The sequence below is a fragment of the Dasypus novemcinctus genome, chromosome 12 (genome assembly GCF_030445035.2).
Source record: "Dasypus novemcinctus isolate mDasNov1 chromosome 12, mDasNov1.1.hap2, whole genome shotgun sequence".
NCBI lineage: Eukaryota > Metazoa > Chordata > Mammalia > Cingulata > Dasypodidae > Dasypus > Dasypus novemcinctus.
The window spans coordinates 103,018,027-103,039,264 of NC_080684.1; the positions used below are offsets into that span (position 1 = coordinate 103,018,027).

General features: G+C 46.9%; 1 pseudogene; it reads left to right on the plus strand.

Moving 5' to 3' along the window:
- The first annotated feature begins 849 nt into the window (after nucleotides 1-849).
- On the plus strand, nucleotides 850-20,500 carry LOC101438001 (large ribosomal subunit protein uL30-like 1 pseudogene; annotated as a pseudogene).
- The last annotated feature ends 738 nt before the right edge of the window (nucleotides 20,501-21,238 follow it).

Consider the following 21,238-nt stretch of genomic DNA (forward strand, 5'->3'; position numbering starts at 1 on the left):
ATGGCAATACGGTATCCTCTGGAATGGCACTGCAGGTAAATGGATCATTCTGTTGGACTCAGTTTCAACTCTGACTAGCTTTGCACTGGTTGGACACCTCTTCAAAGGATATAGGCATCCTTCACCTGCTATTGTTGCAAGAACAATCAGAATTCTGCACATGTTGCTAACTCTGGTTAACAAACATGGAAACCGGGACAAATTTGAGGTGACTACCCAGAGCGTGGCTTATTTAGCAGCCTTATTCACAGTGTCAGAGGAGGCTCAAAGTCGCTGCAGCCTAAAACATAGAAAAGTCTCTACTTCAATAGAAAATGTTCTATGGGTATATCCCACTCACCATGGTGACCCAAGCTATAGGACACTCAAGGAGAATCAGCCGTGGTCCTCTCCCAAAAGTTCTGAAGGGTACCTTGCAGCCACCGATCCAACCATGGGTCAAACCAGTCCCCAAGCAAGGAAATCCACGAGCCCAGACATGGGACAGCCCTCCCAGGCTAACACCAAGAAGCTGCTTGGAACAAGGAAAAGTTTTGATTACTTGCTATCAGATACCAAAGCTCCCAAAAGGCAAGAAATGGAATCGGGGTTCGCAACACCCCCTATTTTTCTGCCAGGTTCTAGATCTATCTATTGATTCCTAATTAGCCAACCTGTTCCCTTCAATGAAGAGAAGACTGACATAAAACATGCCCACCATTGAGTCATGCCATCCCTCCCAGAAACCAAGGCTGAGAAATACATGAACAATGCCAAGGGTAAGAAGTTCCTCCAGTACAATCGGCTGCCGCTCTCCCACGTCAACCCAAGGGCTAGTGGCTGGAGTCCTCCAGTTATGACCCCTTGCCCATGTGGATCCACAGCAGCCAGCCAGCCCTCAACCTCCAGACCCCAGGCAAGCCAATGCAGGTGAGCTAGGCACTCTTCCTGTCTCATGGGCACGGGTATGACATCAGAACGCCGATTCTGGACAGTGTCCAATAAGTGGGAAGCACCCACTGTCTATAGTGGTGTCATCCTGGGAAGTAAAGACAATTTAACAAGCGATTTGGTTTACATTCTTAAGGCAAAAGATTGGCACGCAGTGCTGCCGAGGACTGTGCGCATGCCAAACAGCCATTTGCTGCTTGTCTGGAGTTGTCAATAGAGTTCTCACTGAAACTTCATCAGGTCTTGCTGAATGAGATGCTGCTTTTGGAATTTTTTTTTTAAGATTTATTTATTTATTTCTCCCCCCCCCCCCAAGTTGTCTGCTCTCTGTGTCCATTCGCTGTATCTTCTTCTGTGACCACTTCTATCCTTATCAGCGGCACTGGGAATCTGTGTTTCTTTTTGTTGCGTCGTCTTGTGTCAGTTCTCCATGTGTGCGGCGCCATTCCTGGGCAGGCTGAACTTTCTTTCGCGCTGGGTGGCTCTCCTTACGGGGTGCTCTCCTTGCGCATGGGGCTCCACTATGCGGGGGACACGCCTGCGTGGCATGACACTCCTTGCGCGCATCAGCACTGCGCATGGGCCAGCTCCACACGGGTCAAGGAGGCCCGGGGTTTGAACCGCTAACCTTCCATGTGGTAGGTGGACGCCCTAACCACTGGGCCAAGTCCACTTTCCTGCTTTTGGATATTAATACAAATGAAGCTGGAACTGGGCAATCTGGAGAGAGACTGCCCCCCAACCTTATTAGTAGGGTTTGAGGATATCTAGATGTGAGGCTCCCCTATATTCCTCCTCGTCAAGATACAGCTGAGGAGTGGGTTGCCTCTATGTTAAACTAGACAGAAAATGAATACCTTATGCCACAAGTTCCTACCCTTCTGCTTCAGAATAATCCAAATGTAAAGCCTGGACAGCCTCCAGCAGCTACACACACAAAAACCTCCAGGCCCCAAAGAAAGCAGATGGACTGAGCCCTGCGTGACTGGCCAAGACCCTTCACTGCCAGATCAGTAAGCCGGAGTTGCCTCCTGCGCTTCACGGTGTATGAGGAAGACATGGTTTATTTTTTTTTTTTTTTTAAGATTTATTTTATTGCCCACCCCCCCAGTTGTCTGTTCTCTGTGTCCATTTGCTGCGTGTTCTTGTTTGCTTCTGTTGTTGTCAGCGGCACGGGAATCTGTGTTTCTTTTTGTTGTGTCATCTTGTTTCAGCTCTCCATGTGTGCAGCACCATTCCTGGGCAGGCTGCACTTTCTTTTGCGCTGGGCAGCTCTCCTTACAGGGTGCACTCCTGGCATGTGGGGCTCCCCTACACGGGGGACACCCCTGCGTGACACGGCACTCCTTGCGCGATCAGCACTGCATGTGGGCCAGCTGCACATGGGTCAAGGAGGCCCGGGGTTTGAACCGTGGACCTCCCATGTGGTAGGCGGATGCCCTAACCACTGGGCCAAGTCCGCTTCCCTGAGGGAGATATGTTTAGTGACCAGAACTTCCTGGCTCAGGCCACCCTCCTGACCAAAGACCTGAAGACAAGGTATAGAACCTTTGAAGAACAATTACAGCGAGGACCTGGAGTTGGCTTCCCTGCTTATCAAAATCCCGTTCTTGCAGCCTGGAGCCTATATTCCAGCAGCAAATGCTAGACAAAAACCCAAGCCCCTCTTCTTAGTGTTCTAGCTACCCTGGTAAAATATGCCACAATGAATCTGACCAATGACTTCCCCATGAAGACCCAGCAGAAGCAGTGCTGTCCTCCACAAAGTCCTTCCCGCTGTGCACAACCTGCTGGACGAGGGTCCCATCAAGGTCCTTCCAGCAGCCATCTTGTGGCGTCTCCAGGGCCACGTGTTTAATTGCAGTGGTTTTCTGCCAGGTTGCCAATTTGTCTCTTTATTCCCTAATCTAGCCTGCCTCAACTCCCCCTGAGAGTTTACACCTTCATTCTTAAAAGGGTGCTGAAGGACGATGGCCAGTCTTCTGTAACTGCTTCCTGCTGGTTAGGGGCAGTAGGCCTTACCTGGCAAGGTGTAAAACCCTCCTGCTAGTCTCTTGTGGTTGGAGGAAGTCAAATCCGGCACCCTGGATGAAGCTGGATGAAATCCCTGTATGGCTAACAAAACATTGATTCTGGAAGAAATAAACTTAATTAGAATTTTGAAGATAGAGGGTTTCCCTAAAAGGATACTGGACCACAAGAGTAGAAAGGGCCAGGTGCTAGGAAGGCTGCACCTTCCTAAAGTTGATGGACTTTATTTTGCAGGTTTTAAATGCTAAACTACAGGAAATGAAAACAGACAAGGTTTCTTAGAGGTGTCTGATTTGCCCTCCCCCTAGGCAATAGGCACTTGGCTTAGAGTTAGAGGGAACGGCTGACTTTGACACAGACACTACTTAGCTTGTTCCTTGAAGAGGTATTTCAGATTGTCCAATGACTGGCACTTCTTTGACCCGTCAGATGCTTCTGGTGAGCTGGAACTTCCTTGGATAGGTGGCATAAAAAATGTCATACTTTTGAAGAAAAAGGCAACAGATTAGCTGATAAAAGGCCAAAGAGGCTTCCCTCTGTTCCCCTCTGGAACTAATGGTCCTGATACCCTCCATCCCCAAAGAAATTGGAATCCTTGTATTCTCTGAAAAGAAAGTAAAAGAACTAAAACAATTGAGGGCAACCTTGGATGGCCAAGGGAAGTGGCTCCTCCCAGATGGCCGGCAGATGTTGAAGAAGCAAATAATGAGGGAAGTACTAGCTGGTTTGCACTAAGGGAGTCACTGGGGAGTACACGCCATGTGTGACCTGGTGCTCAAGCATTTCGGGTGTGTGGGTCTTTATATATAGCCAAACAAATAAGTGAACAGTGCACAATCTGTCAGAAAATTAGTAAGAAAGTTTTAAAAAAGCAAGTGCCGGAGGGGAGGGAGCCCGGCCTCAGACCATTCCAGAGCATTCAGGTTGATTATACTGAAATGCCCCTGTAGGTCGACTAAAGTATGTTCCGGTTATTGTGGATCACCTGACAGGGTGGGTAGAAGCATACCCTCTTGCTTCAGCTACAGCATCAGGGACTTCAGAAATTACCCTTGAACAAATCATTCCCCAATATGGGTTAGCAGAAAATATACATTCAGACAATGGTAGTCACTTTACACCCAGAGTGTTGCAAAATATTATACAGGCTCCAGGTGTCACGTGGAACTTCCATACACCCTGGCACCCGCCATCCTCAGGGAAACTGGAAAGAATGAACCAAGCCTTAAAAAAACATCTCTCTAAATTGGTCTTAGAAACCAAATTACCCTGGATTAAATGTTTACCTAAAGCTATGTTAAGAATCCGAGCTGCCCCTAGGAGGGAACTGGAAATTTCTCCTTATGAAATGCTTTTTCGTCTGCCCTTCCCTGGAAAACCTGGAGAACTCCCCTCATTTGAGTTGAAGGATCTCTTTCTTCAAAATTGTCTACTGGCCTTGTCTTCCACTTCGTCATCCCTCAGACATCGGGGTTTGCTGGCTCAGACTCCACCTCTTGAATTTGCAGTCCACCCACACTGACCTGGCAGCTGGGTCCTAATCAAATCATGAAAAGAGTTCAAACTCCAACCGACCTGGGAAGGACCTTATCAAGGCTTGCTGACAACTGAAACAGCAGTCCAAACATCTCAATACACTTGAGTAAAGGGACCAGTACCTGAACCGGACACTAAATACCCAACAACTTCATCTGAGTCTTGGAAAATAATTTCAGCCCCAAATCCATTGAAGATCACATTAAAAAGATAATAATTGGGGAAGGGGGGAAGGGGTTGAGCTGTGTATTGTCCTAGTCAACAATGGCCCTAGTCCTATCAGAATACCAAAGGAGAAATTCAGACCTTAAGTTACAGGTGAAAATACTCTTACTAGCCATGATGTTTCAAACCTGAGAAGAACTAGCCCCATTAAATTAGTTATAAATGTGACTGAAGGTCTGGAGTCTCAGACCATACAGTTTGCCAAGTAATAGACTGTGGAAATTTAGAGCACCAGCGATGGCTGAGCAGGATAAATAAATGCCCAGAGCCAGTGGGGAGTGGTTACAGTCAAGCCCCTCCTTGCCCCTCCTGGGATGATGTATGGTGGACTACCCAGTGTAAGGGATAGACCGTGAATATGGGATGAGTCTCACCAAGTTTGAGGCCATTAAAGGGTAAGAAAACTTTTTATAAAGATGACACCCCACCAGACTGCAAAAGTCTTCAGCGCAATCCAGTAGTAATAATTATTAAGAAGGCAGATAAATTAGAAACTGGGGGCAGCACCAGGGACCAAGGAGTCAATAGAGTCTATGGAATGGGAGCAGACGTTACAGGTAAAGATCTTCTGGGGAGGCTCCGTATCCGAGTCCTTCCTCCCCTTGTAGATATGATGTCAACAATGCCCCCTCCAGCCTACCCTTCAGAAATACCACAGGAAACCCACCAAAGGCCAATTCAAAATGATCCCGAAGCAGTCAGGATACTTAAGGCAGAAGATTTAAAGCAAACCATAGAAATAGAGACAGAAAATGGGGACACAAATGCCTGTAGAATGGATCAAATATACAGTCCAGAGTCCGAACAAAAGCAACTGTTATGCTTGTGCAACAGGCCGGCCCACAGCTCATATTGTACCCTTTCCGCTCGGTATGGAAAAGCATGAAAAGGAGTTTAAGTGCGTGATACTCCTCTTCCAGAATGCTACTCCTGGTGAAAATTGTAGTACGTTGTCCTCTCTCTTCCCATCGGTTAAAAACGGTTAAAATACCTGCCTGCCGTCTGGGCCCAGGGAATCACTCTGCCTGTCTCTCTAGACAGGGGGAAAGGATTCCGGGACCTTAGAATATGGCCTCGTGTACACAAGTGTGGAATGTGAGCAGTGATAGTACTGACAATTTCTCCAGTTTGGTCAGACCTCAAGCAGACCTGTGGTGGTCCTGTGGAAGGGGTGTTCTCCCACCAATACTGCCTGAGAGGTGGGGCAGAACCTGTGCTCTGGTCCAACTGGCTATCCCATTCACCTCGGCATTTGAAAAAGAAGTGACAATGACATGCCAGGAAGAGAGAGTAAAGAAGTCTACTTGGTTCTTTTGACAAGTTGATCTATCTAGACAATATAGGAGTTCCCCGAGGAGTCCCAGATGACTGTAAGGCTAGAAATCAGGTAGCAGCTGGGTTTGAATCATCCTTGTTCTGGTGGGTCACCATTAATAATAATGTAGATTAGATTAATTACATTTATTATAATCAACAGAGATTTATTAATTACACCAGGGATGCAATTAAGGGAACTGCAGAACAATTAGATGCTACTAGCAGAATGGCATGGGAAAATAGAATGGCCTTAGCTATGATGCTAGCTGAGAAAGGGGGCGTCTGTGTTGTGATTGGAGGTAGTTGCTGTACATCATCCCCAGGTACACTGCCCCTGACGGAACTATCACTAAAGCTTTACAAGGCCTAACGGCCCTATCTGAGGAATTAGCAAAAATTTCTGGCATTAGCAACTCACAGGATGGCTTGAAAATTGGCTTGGAAAATGGAAAGGGGTTGCACTGTCCATCTTAACTTCCCTCGTTATCTCAGCTGGGGTGCTCACCACAGTTGGATGCTGGATCATTCCATGTGCCTGAGGGCTGGTTCAAAGACTCATTGAAACTCCCCTAACCAAACAAATGCCCATTGAGTGTAGGCCCATTCATCTGTACCCCCTTAAAAAAGGAGACCCCTGTGGTAAAGAGTGTGAAATAGCTCTAAAATTTTTTGAAGAACAGAAATGCGAAAACTAAAAAGAGCTTAAAAGAAAGAAGGGTGATTGTAAGAAATGGAGGTTAGTTTAGTTTTCACATAAAGGAAAAAAATATTAATTAATGTAACCTGGCAGCCTACTGCCTCAGTCTCCCACTCCTGGCTTAAGCAGGAACAAAGGAAACCAGCTTGAGCCAGTCCTATAGCCAGTAAAAGGGATGCACAAGAAAGAGCTACCTCAATACCAATTCAACACTAAATTCCATTCCTTATTTGACAAAAGGAGCAGGTAAAAGCTAAAATGGTTGGAATGTGATGGGGAAGCGGTGAATCAAAAACTTTTGCACTTGGGAAGGTTAGACTTCTCGGATAGGCTGTGACCTCTGAAGTATCCAATCTACAGAGAAGCAGGAAGGGCTTGCGTGCTAGGCCTAGGGGTGTAAATTGTGTCGTTTTTCTTTGTTCAGGGCTCCCGCCACGTTTTCTGGTTGTGCGCCCCTTCTTGCAAGATTGAGAATAAATTCTTTTCTTCTCCACAATCCGGTGAGCCTGGTTTTCTTCCGGAAGATGTCTTTCTTACAGGTGGACTTGAACTTCGCACGTGGGAAGCTTCCCCCACCCGCCTGCCCCTGGCAAAAGTCCTGGCGACACCTGGGGTTTGGAAACTTCTGGAGCGGGTCTAGGCTGTCTGCGGCCTGGGGGCTTCTCTGGACAGAAGGTGGGCTCTGCGCTGCCTTCTCACCCTGAGGAGGCAATTCCTCGGGGAAACTTCCAAGGGGAAGGCAGCCCGTGGGCCCAGGGGGCTGGTGGTGAGCGGGTGAGGGAGACTCAGAAAATAAAGACGAGGTGCCAAGGATAGACCCGCCCTGCCCTGGGGTGCCGGTGCCATCCTGGCCGCTCTCTAACCGGGTTTCACTGGCTGAGCTGGAAGGTAGTGGGGCCCAGAGTGAGGGACCGGGTGGAAAGCATGGGTGCTGGCTCGCCCCCACGACCCCCAGTTGTCAGGCCGCCCCCCCCCCGAACTGAAAGCCTGGCCTTAGGTTGGGTTCCCTGGAAAACAGAACTGGGAGCCTGCACGAAGAGCACGCAGTAGACTTATTGGACAGCACTTTCGCACGTGGCGAGGCAGCCAGGGAGCCTCAGCTGGGTCTGTGGGGTGCTCTGCCTGGGATGGCCGTTCAGGGGTGTGGGGACCCAGAGCTGTCCCCCTGTGTCGCCGTCATTGGCTGCAGGGGAGGAGAGAATGCTGGGCAGGGCCGCTCCCTCGGTCAAGGCAGCGCCCCCTGAAGAGCCCTCTGCGGCTGGCAGAGCCCATGCTCAGGCCCCACAGCCCCCTCCACCCCTTTAGGGCCGTCTGCTTAGCCTCCTCTCTCTGCACATCTGGTCTGTTTTTCCTGCCGTCTAAGACAGGAAATGCATCATACACATTTTTTAAAAATAAAAGTCTATTCTAGGGAAGCAGACGTGGCTCAACTGATATGGTGTCTGCCTACCATATGGGAGGTCCAGGGCTCAAACCCAGGGCCTCCTTGACCCATGTGGAGCTGGCCCATGCGTGGCGCTGCTGCGCATAAGGTGTGCTGTGCCATGCAGGGGTGTCCCCTGTGTAGGGGAGCCCCCCGTGCAAGGAGTGCGCCCCTCATTGAGCTGCCCTGCACAAAAAAAAATGCAACCTGCCCAGGAGTGGTGCCACACACACAGAGAGCTGATGCAGCAAGATGACGCAACAAAAAGAGACACAGATTCCTGGTGCCACAGAGAATGCAAGAGGACACAGAAGAACACACAGCAAATAGACACAGATAGCAGACAGGGTGGGGGGAGGGAATAAATAATAAAATAAATCTTAAAAAAAAAAAGTCTATTCTAAGACCAACCCAGAATAAGTCTGGGAGGTCAAATCTGATTTTACATCAGCCCAGCTGGCGTCAGGCTGCCCACTCCTTTAACTGGTAATGCCCTCAGGGCAGAGTCACAAATTACAAGTATGCCACACAGGGTCAGGCTTTGTAACTCTGGGGTGGAGGGCTAGGGAGCAGGTGGGTCCCTGAGAGGAGATTCACTGTGAGTTGGGTACATGCCACCAAAGGTAACGGCTGCAGCAAGGAGTTTTCAGACTGAGGAAACAACATATGCTTCAGCACGCAGTGTGAAAAACTACAGCACAATCAGGGAATTCATGCATTTCTCTATGCAACATATTTACTGAGCACCTGCTACATACCAGATGCTGGTTCAGGCAGGTGATTCAACAGTGAAGCAGACAGAGCACCTGCCCCAGTGGAGCTGGCGTTCCAACAGTGGACAAGCACAGGTGCATCGGGGGGTGTGTCTCATCGGCAGAAAAGGCTGGGACAGTGGAGTGGGCAGGGCGGCTCTACACGATCTGAGATGGTCACATGGGGAGGTGACGAGTCTGAGACAGCAGGAGGCCAGCGGCCTGGGGCCTGGGGATCAGGGCCAGCAGAGAAACGATGCCATCAAGGCAGGGCCAGGTCCACGGGGCCCTGAGAAGGACTTTGGCTCTCTGCGGGATTGGAGGGTGGGCTATATGGGGAGGAGCTGCAAGAGAAGATTGGAGGGAGAGCCTGGAACCTAACTGTGAATATTCACAAAAAGACGTATTCAAGAATGTTCTTAGCAAAATGTATTATAGATGCAATCTGGAAACCACACATGTTCATCAGCAGTAGAGTGGAGAAGGTAAACTGTGGCACTCAGTATACAGTGGTGAGCATGCACAGGCTATAGCACCTTCCATGAATCTCACGAACATAATGTTGAGCGAAAGCCAGACATGAACGAGTTCGTATGATTCCATTCATATAAGCTAGTAAAAAACTGTAAAACTAATCCCCGCTGCTAGAAGGTTAGCAGTGACCCCTTGAGAGGGGAAAATAGGGACCAGAGAGAAACACGTGGATGCTTCTAGGGGTGCTGGGACTTTTCTGTCCCTTAATCTGTGTACCGTGCCAGAGGCGTGTTCCGTTTGTGAACACTCATCACATACATTTGTAAGTTTGTGCACTTTTCTGTATTATGTTCTATTTCAATAAAAGCTTAATTTTTAAAAAATACATTTTGCACATAGACCTAGACTTGCCAATTTGTTATTTTGCCGAGTGAGGCTATTCTAACCCCAAAGAGACGAGATAGTCTTCCTCTGAGAATACACAGCCTTTCTTTCAATGTAACCTTTGGAAACCTTCCTGCCTCGTCTTTACTAGCTGTGAGCTGGCCTTGGGGCTCGCTGGGGGACGATGTGAGCTGGGGCGGGGAGAAAGGAGGCTGTTCCGTGGTTTAGCCAAGGAGAAACGTGCAGAGCTGGAGGGCGTGCAGGGCGAGGCTGGACGACAGCTCTGCCTCAGGATTAACGAGCCTTGTCGGCAACTGAGGGTGGAGGATGACTGCGCTCTTGTAGTTATTCTTTGGGATTCTGGAAGATGGTGGTGCCATTACTTGAGATAGAAGAGAAAGGCAGAGGGAAGCGGACTTGGCCCAATGGATAGGGCGTCCGTCTACCACATGGGAGGTCCACGGTTCAAACCCAGGGCCTCCTTGACCTGTGTGGAGCTGGCCCATGCGCAGTGCTGATGCGCGCAAGGAGTGCCCTGCCACGCAGGGGTGTCCCCGTGTAGGAGAGCCCCACGTGCAAGGAGTGCACCTGTAAGGAGAGCCGCCCAGAGTGAAAGAAAGTGCAGCCTGCCCAGGAATGGCGCTGCACACACGAGAGCTGACACAACAAGACGACGCAACAAAAAGAAACTCAGATTCCCGGTGCCGCTGATAAGGATAGAAGCGGTCACAGAAGAACATAGTGAATGGACACAGAGAGCAGACAACGGGGGAGGGGAAAGAAATAAATTAAAAAATAAATCTTTAAAAAAAAAAAGAAAAGAAAGGAAGAGCCCACTGAGGAAAGGTAATTTAATTTCTGACAGGTTAAGGTTGAGGTGCCTGCTGAGAACTGTAGGGAAAACTGTTCAGGAGGCAGCTGGGAAAATGGGCCTGGGGCTTGGGGAGAGATCAAGGCCAGGGCCATGGATAGGGGGTGAACAACGCTCCTCTGAAGCCAGAGAAGTATCTGGAGTTCCCCCAGGCAGATGGTGCAGTAAGAGAGCAAGGCCAAAGTCAAAACTCTAGCAAATATTTACTTTTAAGGGCTGCAGAGGATCAGAAGGGAGGAGGAGGAGGAAAAGGGGGAGGAGGGGAAGCAGGGAAGGGCAAGGAGAGAGGGTTGGGAATTGAAGTGGGTCCCCCACAAAGACGTGTTCGAGTCCGAGCCCCTGAGCCTGCAGGTGTGCGCCCCCCGTAACTAGGACCTTGGAAGATGGTATTAGTCGAGGCCCCACTAATTGTGGCAGAAGGATGGGCCATCATCCCCTAAGACTGGAGTCCTTACAGACAGAGAAAATGTGGAAACACAGGAGGAGGAGACGTGGGGACAGACGCCACAGGAGGGGGCAGAGGTGGGGATCGGCCGGCGAGCCACCCTCAGGAGGCGACAGGCGCCCAGAAACCACGGCCCAGCTGGCATGCTGACTTCGGGCTTCTGGCCTCCCAAACTGTGAGGCAATAAATCCCTGCTGTTTAAGCCAAGTCATATTTGTCACAGCGGCTCTCAAGACAAAGAGGAAGAGAAAGAAGCAGGAGGAGAAAAGGAAGAAGAGCTGGCAGAGGACACAGAAGGTGCAGTGGCGGGGGCCTGCGGAGGGAGCGCGGGGAGGGAGCTGAGAGTGAGACGTGCCCTGCAGTCTGGGAAGGAGTGAAGAGGTGGAGCATGATGATGATGTGCAGGACTTCTACGACATCTCCATCCACGGGACAGATGAGCGAATGCCTCTTCCTCTAGGATGGAAATGGATGCCCTCGTAGGGGAGGTGTCCACACTTTGGGAGCCGAATTTAAGACATGTGTTCTGAAAAAGGCAAGTACACTTCCAAGAACAAACCAGACAACGATGACCTGTGATTCTCAGATTTTAATGGGCCTGCAAGTCACCTGATCAACTTGTGAAAAAGCAGAGTCTGATAAGTGGGGCCTGAGAGTCTGCATTTCTAGCCAGCTTCCCGGCAAGGCAGGTGCTGCCCCTCCGTGGACCACAGTGAGGGTGGTAAGAAGCTACAACTGCACTGCCCACCGCGGTGCCTGCCCAGCTGCTCCTGGCCCTGGAGCCTTGAAATGCGACTAATCTGAATTGAGAAGGGCCGTAAGTATAAAATACTCCACAGATTTTGGAAACTTAATAAGAAGAAGAATGTAAAATGTCTCAATAAATTTTATATTGATTACATGTTGAAAAGATAGTATTTTGGATGGATTGGGTTAAATAAAATATATCATGAAAACTATTTGCCTGTTTCTTTTTACTTTTTAAAATGTGTCTCCTAGAAAATTTAAAATTACAGCTGCGACTTGCATTTGGACTCGCGTTAGATTTCTATTGGATAGCGCTGCTGACGCATGCTAGAAATTGAGAGATTTGAAAAAAAATCTGGGACCGTGATCACTGGTGTGAAGAGATGGAGTTGCCAGACAAAGGTTGCATCACTGAGGGTGCACTAAGAGGGTGGCGGGGGTGGGAGCCAGGTTTTGAAGGACTGAGGGTGTTGGTGACTCGCCTAGTGCAAGGTCACCTGCAGAGTGGGGTGGGTGTGCGAGCACGTGCGTGTGCCTGTGCGGGGGAGTGCTGAGACAGAGCTTGAAGAAAGACGTCAAGTAGTTGTTTTATTACTTTTTTTCTTAGAAACGTTTGTACCAGCCTGGGGGTCGTCTGCGTGGCTGAGTCAGGTCAGGTAAGTGCCGCGCTCCACAGTGCAGAGGCCCGGTTGGAGGCTGCAACCACACCGTTGTAAGAAACGTCAGGAGTTAATGGAGTAGGTGAATACTCTTGAGTGGACACGTGTGGCGCTAGCGGTAAAATTAATTTCCTCCTGAGAGTTAAACCAACATGCTGTGCATTCACACAGAGACCACGCAAAACCTTTAAGAGAGAGACAACCAGCAAGGTGGCAGCAGAGTAAGGAGCTCCTAGAGCTTCTGCTCCAGGGCAGTTAGCAAACACCCAGAGCTCTCTGGAGCTAGCTGAAGCACCTGTTTGGGGGTTCCAGGAGGCCAGAAGTGCATCCTGCAACATCCTTGGGGCAGTGGAAGGAGGAGATGCCCATCTGCAGAGAAGACTCGTGAGTAGAGGCTCCACAGCGCAGAGGCCAGTGCCAGCCTCCACTGGAGGCACAAACCGCTGTTCCACGGCTGGAATTGAAAGCTCCGCTTCCCCAAAACGGGGGAGGAAGAGACAGTTGGGTACCAACTTCAGCTCTTGATGAATAAATTCAGCGGGCTACAGTATAATCCTGAGAACAGCTAAAGTTTGAAACTGTCTGAGTGAGAAAGAGGCCGGTAGCTGCCATTTTGACTCCACCCCCAGCATGAGGGCAAGCGGGGCAGACTGAAAATCACGTGAAGGTAGGAACCAGCTTTTTTCACCCAGATTGGCCTGTAGCTCTAGCATAGGCTTCAGTCCCACCTCTAGCAGGGAGGAAGCTGGTAGGCCCTGTACCGGCCTCTCCAGGTAACTGCTGGCACAGACTGAATAGTCAGAAGTCCACTGGGGCAGCTGCGGTCATTTTGGACCTACACTGCATAGACTGCTGCCCACACCTGCAGCTCCACCCCCGCCCCAGGCAGGGGATAAAGGGAAGCTTCATCAGTCTCTCTGGGTGACTACAGTCTAGGCCTGCACGACTTGGATTATTATACAGGGTTATATCTCTGTCCCTATCCCTGGCAAAGGAGAAAGTTGGGCGGAGCATCATTGGTCCCTGGGGCAATGAGAGCAGCTTGAGCCTCCACAGCTTACAGCACCAACTTCATCCTTGGTTCCTACTACACAATCAGCAAGGGAGAAAGGGCAAGGAAGTCCTAAACTAAAGAGAGAAACTGTACCCAGAATAAATACATCTAGTAAGCCAGATACCAAGACAGCACAAAACTTACAATCCACACCAAGAAACAGGAAACTATGGCCCAGTTAAAGGAATAAGATAAGCCTCCAGATGATATAAAGGAGTTGAGACAATCATAGATGTTCAAACAAACCTCCTTAATAAATTCAATGAGATAGCTAAAGAGATTAAGGATATTAAGAAGACACTGGGGGAAGCAGATGTAGCTCAACTAATAGAGCATCTGCCTACCATATGGAGGGCCCAGGGTTCAATACCCAAGGCCTCCTGATCCATGTGGTGAGCTGATCCACGCACAGAACTGCTGCGTGCAAGGAGCGCTGTGCCACACAGGGGTGCCCCCATGTGGGGGTACCCCATGCTCAAGGAGTGCACCCTGCAAGGAGAGCCGCCCTGCATGAAAAAAATGCAGCCCACCCAGGAGTGGTACCACACTCATGGAGAGTTGAAGCAGCAAGTTGACGCAATTTCCCAGTGCCACCAAGGGTGCAAGTGGACACAGAAGAACACGCAGCGAGTGGACACAGAGAGCAGGCAATGGGGGGTGGGGGAAGGGGAGAGAAATAAATAAATAAAAATAAATCTTATTTAAAAAAAGACACTGGATGAGCACAAAGAAGAATTTGAAAGCATACATAGAAAACTAGCAGATTTTACAGGAATGAAAGGTGCAAAAAATAAAATTTAAAATACACCGAATTATACAATAGCAGATTTGAGGAGGCAGAAGAAAGAATCGGTGAGGTTGAAGAAATGCTCTCCAAAAGCAAACATACAAAAGAACAGATTAGGGAAAGAATGGAAAAAATAGAACAAGGTCTCAGGGAACTAAACAGCAGCAAGATATTTGCAAACATACATGTCATGGATGTCTTAGAAGGAGAAGAGAAGGGAAAATGAACAGAAGGAATATTTGAAGAAATAACAGTAGAAAATTTTCCAATCCTATTCAAAGACATTGTGATGGTTAGGCTATTGTGTCAACTCAGCCAGGTAATTGTACCCAGTTGTTTGGTCAAGCAAACACTGGGTTAACTATAATACAAGGGCATTTATGGACTTTAGTCACCACTGACTTCACTGCAGTGGTAAATCATAGATAGCTGGTTATAACGACATAAGTCAGGGAGATTTCCATCAGCAATGAATGACGTTTAACCCAATCAGCTGAATGCCTTAAAAGGGGAAGTGATTCCAGCACTGAGAGAGAACTTCCCAGCTAGTCTTTGGACAGCCAATATCCCCCAGAAGTCATCAAGAATCTTCACTGGACTTTCATTGCAGCCCCTGATTACAGCCTGCCTGTAGAACCTGGACTTGTGCATCCCCATGGCTGTGTGAGAGACTTATAGAATTGCATACTACTGACAGATATCTCTTGTTGATTCTGTTTCCCTAGAGAACCCTGACTAATACAGACATAGACATCCATGTCCAAGAAGCACAACATACTCCCATCCAAATAAATGTGAACAGACCAACTCCAAGACACATACTAATCAGAATGTCAAATGCCAAAGACAAAGAGAATTCTGAGAGCAGCAAGAGAAAAGCAATGTATAACATATAAAGGATACCCAATAAGATTAAGTACTGATTTCTCATCAGAAACCATGGAGACAAGACAATAGGAGGATGATATATTTAAGACATTGCAAGAGAAAAACTTCCAACCAAGAATCATATTCAGCAAGATTGTCTTTCAAAAATAAGGGTAAGTTTAGAATATTCGCAGATAAACAGAAACTGAGAGAGTTTGTAACCAAGAGACTGCCTTTACAGGAAATACTAAAGGGTGTGCTACAGCCTGAAAAGAAATGACAGGAGAGACTTGGAAGAGAGTCTAGAAATGAAGATTTTACTAGTAAAAGTAACTAAAATCTCAAAAGAGTGGTGAGAATAAAATATGACAGGCAAGTGTATGTAGCTCAAGCAATTGAGCTCTCACCTACTACATAGGAGGTCCCTGGTTCGGTTCCTGGTGCCTCCTAAAGAAGACAGTGAGCTGGTACAATGGGCAGGCACAGCAAGCTGATATAACAAGATGAAACCATAAGAGACACAAGAAGAGAAACATAATGAGAGACACAACAACACAGGGAGTGGAGGTTCCTGGAGCCTCCTAAAGAAGACAAGCAAGACAGTGAACTGACGCAATGGGCAGGCATGGCAAACTGGCACAACGAGATGATGCAATAAGAGACACAGGGACAAACGTAATGAGGGACATGACAAAGCAGGGAACGGAGGTGGCTCAAGCAATTAGGTGACTCCCTCCCACATCAGAGGTCCCAGGTTTGGTTCCAGTGCCTCCTAAAGAAACAAAGAAGATGAACAGACATAGCAAGTGCAAACAATGAGGGGGTGGGGAGAAATAAGTATAATAAATCTAAAAAAGAAAAAAAGTGACATTAAAAAATATGTATCTGACCGATAAAACCCAAAGGTCAAAATGGGTGAAATAAGAGCTGCCTTTACGGTAATAACATTGAATGTTAATTGATTAAACTCCCCAGTTGAAAGACACAGACTGGCAGAATAGAGAAGAAAATATGAGCAAGAGACTCACCTTAGACCCAAGGTTACCAATAGATTGAAAGACTGGAAAAATACTCCATGCATGGAGTAACAACAATTTAAAAATCTGGAAGAGCTGAACTTATATCAGATGAAATAGGCTTTAAAAGACACTGTAATGTGCAATCTGAGGAGGAAGTCAAGGGGAAAAAATTCCATTTACAATAGCAACTAAAAGAATAAAATATTTAGGAATAAACTTAACCAACCATGTAAAGCTCTTGTATTCAGAAAACTCCAAGAAATTTTAAAAAGAGCCATACTCACAGATTAGAAGACTAAATATCATTAAGATGTTAGGGAGAGGGAGGAGGAGATGTTACATGGGGCATTTTTGGGACGTGGAGTTGTCCTGAATGATACTGCAGGGACAGATGCAGGACATTATATATCCTGCCATAACCCACTGAATGGACTGGGAGAGAATGTGAACTACAATGTAAACTATAATCCATGCTCTGTAGTTGTGCTCCAAAATGTAGTCATCAATGCAATGAATGTGCCACACTGATGAAAGAGGTTGTTGATGTGGGAGGAGTGGGGGTGGCGTGGGCAGTGGGTATATGGGAACCTCTTGTATTTTTTTGGTGTAAAATTTTGTGTGATCTATGTATCTTTTTTTAAAAAAAGAACAGACCTAAAATAAAAGGACATATTTGTTCAGAGGGGGAAAAAAAGTCAATTCTCCCAAAACTGATATACAGATTCAAAGCAATCTTGATAAAAATTCCACCAGCAAGCATTTTTTTTCAAGTCAATGGAAAACACAATGATCAAATTTATTTGGAAGGGTAAGGGGTCCTGAATAGCCAGAAACATCTTAAAAAGGAAAAGCGAAGTGGGAGGACAGTGACTTCAAGACTTTAAGTCATATTACCTATTTACAGTGGTAAAAACAGCATGATACTGGCATAAATACAGACACATAGGCCAATGGAACCAAACTGATGGTTCAAAAACAGACCCTCATATGTATGGTCAAGTGATTTTTAACAAGCCTGTCAAATCCACCCAGCTCATTCAACAAATGGTGCTGGGAGAAGTAAATAGCCATAGCCAAAAGAAAGAGAACACCTATCTCACAAAGATTATACAAAGATTAACTCAAAATGGATCAAAAACCTAAATATAAAAGGAAGAATCATAAAGCTTCTAGAAGAAAATGTAGGAAAACATCTTCAAGATCTGGTGATAGGGAAATGGACTTGGCCCAGTGGTTAGGGCGTCTGCCTACCACATGGGAGGTCCGCGGTTCAAACCCCGGGCCTCCTTGACCCGTGTGGAGCTGGCCCATGCGCAGTGCTGATGCGCGCAAGGAGTGCCGCGCCACGCAGGGGTGTCCCCCCGCATAGGGGAGCCCCACGCGCAAGGAGTGCACCCATAAGGAGAGCCGCCCGGCGCAAAAGAAAGTGCAGCCTGCCCAGGAATGGCGCCGCCCACACTTCCCGTGCCGCTGATGACAACAGAAGCGGACAAAGAAACAAGACGCAGCAAATAGACACAGAAAACAGACAACCGAGGGAGGGGAGGGGAATTAAATAAATAAATAAATAATCTTTTTTTTAAAAAAACATCTGGTGATAGGTGGTGGCCTGTGGGTGAGAACCCCGCCCACCCCCCAGCCCTGAGGGGAACGGCCTCCGTAAAACCTGTGGCTGAGTGGCCAACAGAGAGGGGAGAGGACAGATTCCTCCCAGGGAAGAGGGAGGGTGCGGTGGAGGGCTGAGTGTGGTTTCTCTTTGGCAAATGTAGCCACCATAACTTGCTAGCTCGAAAGGGGTAGTGGAAATTAAAGGATTCATCTCCGTGGAAGGGTTTGCCAAGAAGCACCATTTGGTGGCCAGCCAGGAAAGTGAAGGAAGACAGGCGGATCTCTCCTGATTCTTTCCCAGGCATGGTAGACTTAGTTTGGCCCCATTCGTGGCTCCATGCCCCAGTTTTAACTACTTAAACAGGGCAATACTAAAGTTTTAGAAAAAATTAAACTAAAAATCATAGAAGAGCTGTGAAATAAAACCACCAGGCAAGAAAGAAATTGATCAACAGAGCAAAATCATCAACATAAGCAGATGCCTAGGTCTCAACAAAAGATAACAACCCAAACTAAAAATCAGAAAGATATGGCCCAGTCGAAGGAACAAGTTAGTTATCTAGATGAGACTCAGGATTTAAGTCAACTAATAAATGATGTTCAAACAAGCCTCCTCAATCAATTTAAGGAGGTGAAGGAAAATATGACTAAAGAGATTCAGGATATTAAGGTGGCACTGTGTGAGCATAAAGAACAGTTTGAAAGCTTTCAGAAAAAAGTAACAGAGCCTACAGGAATGAAAGGTACAATGGATGAAACTGAGATGAAAAATACATTAGAGGCATATAACTGCAGATTTGAGGTGTCAGAAGAACAAATAAGTGAATTTGAAGACAGGACATTTGAAATAGGAAAGATTGGCAAAGAGACAGCTAAAGGAATACAAAAAATTGAAAGGTTCTTAGGAAATGGAATGACAACACGAAATGCACAAACTTATGCATTATAGGTGTCCCAGAAAGAGAAGAGAATGGGAAAAGGGTAGAAAGACTATTTAAGGAAATAGTGACTGAAAATTTTCCAACCCTTACAAAATACATGAATATCAATATCCAAGAAGAACAACAATATCCCAAATAGAATAAATCCTAAGAGACCTACTCTGAGACATTTACTATTCAGATTGTCAAAGGCCAAAGATAAAGAGAGGACTTTGAGAGTAGTGAGAGAAAAGCAATGTGTTACTTACAAGTAAGCCTTATTAAGGCTAAGTACTGATTTCTCTTCAGATACCATGGGAAGGGAAAGGCAGTGGTATGAAATACTTAAGGCACTGAAAAAGAAAAAACTGCCAGCCAAGAATTCTTTATCCAGCAAAACTAACCTTCAGAAATAAAAAGATGAGTTTTAAGTCTTTACAGACAAAAACAGTATATCACCAAGAGACCTAATCTATAAGAGATATCAAAGGGTGTGTTACAGCCTGTATTAGCCAAAGAGGTGCTGATGCAAAGTACCAGAAATCTGCTGGATTTTATAAAGGGTATTTATTTGGGGTAAAAGCATATAGTTATAAGGCCCTGAAGAGTCCAACTCAAGGTTACTTCCTTGCCAAACTGTTGCCACATGTTAAAAAGCAAGACGGCAGGCAACATCTGCAAGGGTTCCGCCCTCCTCTTCCCTCTTAAGGTTTGGTGGGTCCTGCTTCTTCCAATTTCAGCTGTAGGCTGGCATAAGGCTCATCTGCTCTGGTGGCTTCACAAGGTCAGCTGTAAGCTATTAGGCAAATGGCGCATCTCTCTTCCTGGGGTCAGAGGATCCTCTTCTGTGTCTACAGAGCTCTCTCTTTTCTTGCATATCTGTGTTCTCCTTGAGTGAGTGTCTGTTTTTATAGCCCACCAAGGGGGCAGGGACTCAGCCCTGCATGCCCTAATGATGTGGTGGAATCAAAACCCTAATCGTGGCACAAGCAATAGCTGCAGCCTGGGAAAGATGGTGGAGGAAGAGCCAAGAAAGGATCCCTTTGGTTCCAGAAAATCTCCGGAAAAAGAGGAAGACTTCTCAGGCCCTCAAAGCCACCCAGGCAAAACAGGCACTTTCGGAAAAGAAGCAGAGGAAAGCGAACCAGCTCAGGCTTAAGCGACTGGAATCATTCTTAATTGATTCTCAACGGCAGCAACGTGACAGGCTACGCCTCAAATGGCTAGAATTGAAACCTCATGGCTTGGAATTGCCAGACGAACACTCCTTGGCCTTTGTAATACACATCCAAAGGGTCAATGGAGTAGGTTTACCGGTGTGGAGGATCACTGAAAGACTGCCTGAGGAAGATTTTCAATGGTGTATTTGTGAACATGACCTCCACAAGCCTAAAAACGCTGTACACAGTGGAACCTTATGTGACCTGGGGATTTCCAAATCTGAAGTTTTTCCAGGAACTCATCCTGAAACATCGACAAGCCAAGGTCATGAGATAATCCCACTGACAGACAACACAGTATTTGAGGAGCACTGGGAAGCTTTGGTGTCATTTGCTTGTAAGATCTCATTTATGAAATTGCCTTCCCAGGGAAGTATTTCGAGAGTATCTCCCAGTTCTTATGCCCATTCCACCTCTCGGTGGCCCGTCATATTACCAAGAATAAAGTGGGCTTTTTCAAGGAGATGGGCTTACCTGGTTATCGGGGCGAAAGCATCAATCAGCTCATCAGACAGCTGAACTAGACCCAGAATCTGAGAGCGCATTGCATTGGAGGCAAGTATTTGTTTCCTGGGTTGTTTTCCAGTATCTTCACAGAATATTATTTTCTGCTCTATCTTTGGAAACTGGAAGGGAAGGATCAGGCAAAAGATGGTGGTGTATGTGGCAGGCACCTCTAATATCACAGCCTGGTTCTGAGAAAAAGTTCCAGTGTTTTCCATGTGGCCCCTTCTTTTTCTGAAATCAATAAAGGACACATAGTTGCCTTGGGGGAGGGCGTTCTGCTGTCACATCTTCTGTTCCTGGGGTTTAATGTTGGTGAATACCCGAGCATGTATACAAAGCTTCCCGACACCCTGCAGCGTGGACCAAACCCAGGGCATACATGAACCTGGGGCTTCATTCCTAGGGCCTTATTTTGGAAAGAACTTGAAATACAGTTAGAAAAACACACACACAAAAAAAACCACACACACACAAAACAAACAAAAACCCTAATCTTAACATAAGCAAGTAAATGCAAAACTTTTTAATTTAATACCATCAAAGGGTATCACACCCAGAGGAACAAACCAGTTTCCAAGCATAATCAATATATATTTTGGGAATTTATAAATAATATCAAACTGCCACACAGCCTGATCGGAAAAGACAAGGAAGTGAGCCCTGGAGAAGAGTTTAGAAATGAAGAAGATAAGTAAATTGAAAGGGAAATTGAAAGAGTTAAAACACAGACAATAGTAAGATATGATGACAGAAAGCCAAGGGATA